This window comes from Poecilia reticulata, chromosome 12 (genome assembly GCF_904066995.2).
Source record: "Poecilia reticulata chromosome 12, P_reticulata-male-v2, whole genome shotgun sequence".
NCBI lineage: Eukaryota > Metazoa > Chordata > Actinopteri > Cyprinodontiformes > Poeciliidae > Poecilia > Poecilia reticulata.
The window spans coordinates 29,554,082-29,562,473 of record NC_088841.1 but is presented as its reverse complement, the minus strand read 5'-3'; the positions used below and the strand labels follow the sequence as shown (position 1 = coordinate 29,562,473).

Below are 8,392 nucleotides of genomic sequence, written 5' to 3'. Positions count from 1 at the left end.
GGATGTTTAAAGAAAAACTCATTCAATTATAGACCATGAGGAGGATTTCATTCAGAAGAAACATGAACATTCAAACATGAAGAAAACGAGTCATGGAGCTTTATGGTACAGCTTTGCTTGTTAATAAATTGACTGGACTACAACATCATGCTGAACATTCAATGTGTTTTCACACTAAGTCGCCTCCTGCCAATCTACAGGAAAACTTTTCTACAGTTTTTGACCTACAGCCCAGCAGGTGGAGTGCAACCATAATGCTCCATTTATTTTTGTTATAATTAGTCACTGTTGGATGAGTTCACTTCCACCCAGTCATGATTGGTGAAGGGACTAACCTAAATCAGAGGAGTCAGAGGACAAACTCAGCTGGTTGGACAGGGTAGGATCTATGTTGAGAAGACGTTTGATCATCAATCTACTGGCTCTCTGTCCTTTCTTCATCACAGCATCGATGGTGTCCCGGGCCTTGTTTGCTCTGGTTTGGTTCTTTTGAAGAATTTCTTCTTTCTCTGAACATTTAAAGATGCCATCTGCCTCAAGGCCATCGAGGAGCTGATTCAGGATTTCCTCAGAAACTCTTTCCACAAACTCAATGCGAACCTTGGAAAGTATTTTCTCTGCAGACAGAAATCAGAAACATAATTAATTCAAACTGATGTCTGAGAGAAGAATGTGATGAAGATCAACTATTCATGTTGCTCCATCCAGAGATTCAGAGTCTGTTGATCAGCTCCTCAGGTCTAAACCTGTTGTTGTGTTTCTGCCTCATATCTGAGTGACGACCACTGATTCTGTCTACATGAGACCAAATGAAGCTTCTGGTTCATCACTTTCTTTCCTCACTGCAGGAAGAACAATAAAAGAAACACCTTCTAAATATGGAGCTGCACTATTTTAGGAAAAAAAGGAAATTATATTATTGGTGAATATTGTTACAGCCCTGGGCTCAAGGGCTGGCTGAGGGGTTTTTGTCTGTCCTTGTGCTCCTCCCCTTTACAGGTGCTGCTGATCAAGTTGATTGGGACGCAGAGTACTTAAACCTGGCTGTCTCCATCTTCTTGGTCGCCTTCAGCGTCCACTCTGCCGCTTGACGCTTGTGGTGTTTGTTTCCAGGCAGCAGCTCCCCTCCTTTTTGCACATTTGCGTTGTATTTGTTTGGCACTTCAACACTTCCATATGCACTCATACAACACATCGAAGCATTTGCATTACACCACTGATATCCACAATCCATTGTTGTTTTTGTTAATAAATATTCATTTTTCTACACTTTAACCCCTGCATGGTCTCCCGTTTTTGTTATGACATTGAGCCAGTCGTAACAATATTGTGATGAAAATATTGACTGATTAACTTTTTCATCACTTTTCTTTCTTCATCTCCATCTCTAAACTTTAGCATCTCTGACACCAAGTGTGGAATAAAAGACACAGAATGTCTGAGATAAATTATTGATAAATGATGTGATTACTGGATAGGTTAATCAGTGTATATAGTAAATATTCCTGAAGTATTAGAGCTGCTGGCCTGTTCTTCACTTCGGTTACTTTTAGTTTCCATCTGAGTTCAGTTTTTACCTTCACGTTTCACAGAAACTCACAATGTTTCCACCAGAGCTTCACTGAACAGGAAGCATGAAAACAAAGACACTGAGGCTGAGCTTCATCACATGGCAGCAACACAGGCTGTGATTGGTCAGTTTGTTCCTTTAAGATTATTCGTTTCTGCTTCTGATCACTTACCGAAATCCTCTTCCTGTTTCTCTGCCATCTTTTACCTGGAAAACATGAAGATTCGTTATGTTTCAGACTTTATTTCATGAATAGTTTATTTTATGCAGTTGGAATGGGAACTATAAATACCCTAAAAGTACTTATTTAAAACACACAAGCACAGACCCCTAAAGAAAACATAATTATGTAATCATGAAAGCTACAATGTCAGAGCAAACTATTAAAAAACATCTGTGGTATAAAATACATTTATCACATCTTTCTTTACAAGAAATGACGTTCCTGACTGTTCGGCTGATTTCCTTCAGGTTGAGATGTAAACATCTTGACCTCTTGCTTTTTGCCATCTGACTGTAATGTGTGGCTCCTGCCACCAGGTGGCAGCAGCAGCTGCAGAGAGCTCCTCGTGTTTTCTGCTATTCTGGCTTGAAAAGCCCACTTCGGTTCCCGTTTGGCTAAACAACAACTTAACACATTTGCTACAGTTTTACTTGGAAACTAAAATACTCACTGCAGCCATTTGGGTCAAAGGTCAAAATCCTGCCACCATCCCAAAGGGGAAAAGCTGCAGTGATTCTAAAGAGACTCTCAGTTCATTTATATTACATAAACACAGACATTTAGCACTGAACCAAAAATAGATAAAGATTTAACAAGTAGATTTATTTACTTCACCAGGAACTTTGATTTGTTTCACACCCAGCAGGAAGTCGGCCATTTTGGATCAAATGTTTTATTGTGTTTTATTTTTTATTTCTTTATATTTTTGACATTTTGACCTTACAAATAAAAAGTTAACTAAAACTCTGAGATTTGGTTGTGAAAGCTCAGATGTTTAAGTTTCTTTAATACCAAGAAAACTTTCCTCCACTCCAACCATCGCTCTATTTCTGAGTTTTTAAAATAATTTAGCAAATATTTGCTTAATTATTGGTTCAATCACAGTAATAATTTACTTTTAATAGTAACTCTGTTTACATGTTTTATATTTTAATCACTGAAATCTTTCACTGATATTTCCAGCCTTCATTTTCCCCTTTAGTCTGAACTTGTTTTAATGGTAAAACAGGTCCAATAGTTTTTACAGGTTTTGATGTTTTAACTCAGTTCAGGTCTAAATAACAGCTGTGGTTGTTTTTAAATATTCTAGGGGGCGCTGTGTTATGTCACCATAATCACTTATTATTGATCAATAATTGATTGAAATGTGATCAGCTGTCCTCTGTCACCACAGACTGATTCAATCTACTGATAAAAGCCCAGATAAATCCTCTGTGATCAATAAATTATTGACTTCATATTGAAATATTTTCCATCCACCAACCAGAACCCAGATATCTCAGTTGGGCCACAAACATTCAGAACCTACTGGTACCAGTTTGACTCCACTATGAAACTGGGAGCAAACTCAGCTGGTTGTCTGAGTTACAGATGAAATCTCAGAGAAAATTAGAGTTCCTAGTTGAAATCAGGTGCTGCAGCTCTGAACCAGAACCAGGTCCAGTTCTAAGATAGATTGTTTTAATATTCTTTCTCCAAACATTATTCTTTATGGTGAAAAGAAGGTAAAAAGGGTTAGCTACAAAATGAATAAGAGTCAATAGGCAGTGCTCAACAGTTGATTTGCATTTGCATGGTACTCAGCAACTTCATTTAAATACAAAAACCTCTGCTAGGCACAAGGGGAAGGGGGCTGGTAGGGGAACACGGACACACAGCATTTTTGACCATTTTTGGCAGTGTTCGACTCTGACTAAAAGCTCTTGCCGAAAGCCCTCAATCTCCATGCGCACGGCAGAACAAGGTGTCAATAGCTGTCGAAAATCCCATTTTTCATCCTGTGTAAGGTGTAAAGTTTACCTTCGACTAAACGCCCCCCAAAGGCATCCCATCGCCCCCCTTTTGTAAAAATGTCCACCAGTCCCCCCTGCTGTCCGCTGAATGCCCCCTGGGGGGGCGGTACCGACCACGTTGAGAATCGTTAGTCTAAATGAAATAAGTAACAAACTATAAACTATACTAATAAAGAAATAAATACTAACACGGTGGGGTGGTGGTAGGAGCATCCACCACAATATCCCTTTAAAATATTCACAAAATTTCCTTTACCTTAATTTCAGAAGCTTTTGTTCCTCACTCAGCTCAGCCTTTAAGTTGTTTTTCTTGTTGTGACTGATCCCTCACAGCGGAAATCAGTAGAACCCCCACTTCTCCCTGACAGACCTTTTGGAGGTATGGAGGGGAAACAGCTGTTGTTGCAGCTGAGTGGTGATCAGCCCTCTCTGATCAGTCCTTGCTGGATGCACCAGCAAGAGATGCTGCTTGCAGCACCAAAATTGTGGAGTGAAAAATCTTTAAAAGATGATTTTTCAAAAAAAAGCTGCTGAGAATCAAAAGTTTTCAAGAAACAAATGCTTTAATAACATCTGCAGATAGACACTTGACAATGTCAGAGTGGGCTCTGACAGGAGCCCACTCTGACATTGTCCAAGCCTGGATCCACTCTCCTGTTTTATACAATTTCTTTTCCACATGCAGGTAGGGACTGAAAACTTTATCTGCTTAACCTTTAACTCATGTCTAAGCAACATCTTGCAGACTGAGGCCAGGCGCTGAGACGACGTGACTGGGCCACTTCCTATTACAGCTCTGAACAGCCTGCATTTCCTGTTGAAAACGGCTTCTGAGTACAGACACTATCCGTTCTTTGCACACTGTTGAGCAACAAGTGTATCAGACTTTAAATAAAAGTATTTAACCCCTTGATTTTGTTGTTTCTTCAATATGATGCTAAAAGTTTGGTCTATCACTGATCTAACCTTTTCTTTGTGAATCCTCTCCAGGACGTTTCGAGTTCCACTTGGACCTTTTGAGTTACCTGAGTTTTTGGAGGAATCCTCTCGTGACGTCTCTGCACTGTTCCCTCTCGATCTCACGAGGAAGACGAACCTGTCCGCCCTCCAGCCCTTTGAACCACCCGACCTGCAAACCACCTAGGAAAAGCCTCGCCTCCCCCCCGCTCGCTCTCCAGTTAACTACAAGTAAGAACTGTCAGAGCCTTCTCAGAACTGAAATCCCCTTCCGCATTTGAACTCATCATTGCTCTCTTCCTGTGTGCAGTAACCCTGCCGGAGATCTCCAGTGAAACCTCTTGCTAATCCTTTACCTCTCTGAGTGTTTCTGCATGTGGGTCAAGAACCTCAAACCCACCATGACAGAAACCAGGGTAATTTGACAAGTGCATCCCAGTTTACCATGTCTGGCATATAACCATTCGTTTTAGCTTTTAAACTGGTTCTATTGACCCTGTGTCCAGACAGGGATAATCAGTAGCCCAGCATCATGAAAAATATAGAGTACAAGTTAATGTCAAATTTTAATGAATCGAGTTTGATGGATTAAAATGCCACACCCAAATCGAAATCAATAAATCGATGCTATCGCACACGACCGTCTGTTAAATATGCGTCATAAAATGCTTATCGTATTGAACATCTGTTTTAATAAGGTTTTATATCACCTTGTCTGATTAATAAGGTTATATATATACATTGCTTATCGTTTAAGAACATGTCTTTTGATTTAAATTAAGTTATCAAAATAAAACAGACAGGATTCTGGAACCTTCTCTTAAATCAAATGGTGAATAATGAGCATGTCAGACCCCCCGCCACCTTCCCCCCTTTCATCATATAAAATTTAAGTTCTTATCAAAATGAGACAGACAGAATTCTGGCAACATGACCTTTGGCCCCAGTTATTCCTCCCTAAATGGAAAGTTTTAGGCTTTTGCAAGTTTGCTGATGCAACTCCTCCTCACACACATACACCCCCCCACCCCCAACTGCTCTTATCTTCCTGTTCCCCTGCAGATGCCCCATCCCACTTTTATTAGTTTATGAGCCAATAGAGATCAAGGTGCAGGATTTCTGTTTTTCTGTTTTAAAGATTTTCCGAGGCCCTGTCATTCTACTTGTTGCATTTTAGAGGAAGAACCACTTGCTCTGACAGAAAAAATGGTTGGTGTTAAAAGAGGAAAGCCTCAAAAGAGAAGACAGCAAGAAGCTAATCAACTAGCATGAAGCTCATCTGCTCCAACCTCAGAGACTACAGATGGACAAACCATCACGAGACCCTGCTCCATGGCTGATGCTTCATCCTCTACACTCCTGGATACAAATCTGGTCTTACCTCCATCAGCAGCGATCGAATCCTCAGTTCAGCACGAGATTCCCACGTTCCAGGACTCCGACCATATTAGGCCTGACTCCAATGAATCCTACTCTGCTGAAGCTCCTTCATCCGGTGTGGGAAAAACTAAGACCTCCTGGTGTTATCCAATGGGACCTCCTTTCTCTGTGAGACTCCAGGCTCGGTCTATTAAATTCCAGTCCATAAATTGGATGCTTCCCAGAAGTCCACCTTTTTTGTGTAAGAGAAAACCTGAAGACAAAAGGCAGCAGGTTGTGAAATGAGGTGGAGAAGCTGGTCTGCTAACATCCAACTCAACTGCTTGAAGATCCAAAACATCAGATGGGAATCCCACCACCAGACCAGCTCCATGCATCACTCCAAGAAGTAAATCATTACAGTTGGACAAAGTTTCCTCTCTATTTATTTATTTTTTTGCTTCATTCATATAAATTTAATCCAATAAAGAACTTTTATCTCCACCTCCAAGCCTGGATCCACTCTCAGTCACTTCATCCCAGTCAAGGCTGATGAAGAAATTAAGGTAAAGGAAATTATAGTCACTATGTACTCAATAGTTAAGCATTTAATAAATCGTGTTAATTGTTATATTAATTTCAAATCATAATAAAAAAAGAGAATAGTTTATTTCATAAACAAAATATCTGTGTTCAACTTCCTCACCGTTTCCTTCCCTGTGCTGCACTCGGCTTGTATCAGAAAACCCAGCAGTCTGTCTCCAACAGCCACTTTAAGCTGTTGCTTATTAAAAAAGAAAAGTCAAGGAAATCTGGTTCTACTGTTCCCTAACTCAAGTATTTACTAAGCCATCAAACATGTACAAAAGTATTAATATTAGTACATGTTAACCATGTTAAATTAAGTTAGAATTGCTTACCATGTCTTTAGTTTTCTTGTGTCAGACTGTTTTCTATTTATCATTTTAAACTCCTCTCCTATCTAGAGAAACAGAAGAAAAACACGATAGCAGCAAATGATTAAAGAACAAACTTTTTCATAGAGATTATGACAGAGCACAAGAATGACAGGACCGATTGGAAGTTTGATAGTTAGGTCAAACCTGATTCATATAAAAATAAATGCGTAATTAAAAATTAGCTTTGTGCATTTCATAAAATGCACAAAGCTAAATAAAAACCCACAAAGGACAAATAAAATTAATTATGTTTGTGGAAACAAAATTGTCCTTCAGAAAAAGCTGATTTAAACTCCTGCTCCACTGATGATGATCTGCCAGTTGGTGTTTGTCGCTTTTATTTTCATCTGAAACACCAGATTCCACAGCACATCTACATGCTAAGGTTTCACAGTCAAGCTAGCATAACGGAGCTACTTTCCTTTTCTTCGCTACAATTGTTCCTAACCTTGTTAACTCGCTATGTTGGTGTTGACAATCAGTAGCAATGCACTGCATCCAGTTTCCTTTAAGATTTAGTGCGTTATGTTGCTAACTTAGCAGTTAACATCAATGCTAGTCATTGTTAGCTAAAGCAGAGGTTCAGGATCCTGACGTTAGGCTGTAACCCAATTCTCTCCTGGTTTTGGACTCTGACCCACCCTCTGGTTCCCCTCAGGTCCCGTCTAAGACGGACTGCGTCATGTGCTTCGGGCCGGTGGTAATCGACGGTTACGGCGTCTGCTACAACCCCATGACACCACATAACTTCGCCGTGTCGGCGTTCAACAGCTGCGGGAAACGGACGCCGGCGGCCTGGCGGCGGCCGTGGAGAGGCTCTGCTGGACATGAAGGTTCTGCTGGACCGGACCCCCAGGTCCAAACTGTGACGGCTTCCCCGACCTGCAGGGGGCGCCGCTCTGATCAGCTCCTCCATCGACACTCTGCACTTTAAGATCCTCTGATTCTGATGAACAGCAGAAAAATCAGCTGGAAAAGTTTAAATCCACCAGAAATAACAATTAGCTGATTTATTTCCTGAATTATTCAAAATGTTTTATAGGATTTAAGTTCTGCAGAAACAATCAGATGAAGTTAATAATCAGCCATTTGCTGTAAGAAAATGTTTTTATACTTTGGTAAAAATAATTTTATACAAAAGTCAGAATGTCTGTTTCCCTCCAACATGCTCATTAGCAGTTTTAAAAGGTTACAGTCACAAATTCACAGCAATAATTTGGATTATTTAGTTATTGGAGGAAATTATTGGCTTCACTTTTCTAAATAATTTCAGTGCCAAATACATATTTAGTTTGTGAACCATGTGGTCGGGAAGCTAATCCTTTAGTTCTCCAATAACATATTTAGCTCGTTAATTACATAGTTGGGCTGCAAACTAAACATTTAGTTATTAACTAATTAGATAATTAACTAAATATTTAGCTGAATATTTAGTTTGTAAACTAAATATTTCCTTGACAGGCTGAATGTGTGTTTAGTAAGTTAAATATTATATTGGAACAAAATCTTTGGTTAGGAACTAAACACTAAG

The 8,392-nt window shown here is 39.8% G+C and overlaps 1 long non-coding RNA gene across 1 annotated transcript; it reads right to left on the bottom strand.

Moving 5' to 3' along the window:
• Positions 1-227: 227 nt before the first annotated feature.
• LOC145554018 (uncharacterized) lies at positions 228-7,523 on the bottom strand. The gene is made up of 5 exons (XR_014090055.1): positions 7,310-7,523; positions 6,823-6,884; positions 5,925-6,176; positions 1,743-1,777; positions 228-617 (listed from the first exon to the last, which is right to left on the bottom strand). It is a non-coding gene; the product is annotated as an uncharacterized LOC145554018 (long non-coding RNA).
• Positions 7,524-8,392: the final 869 nt, after the last annotated feature.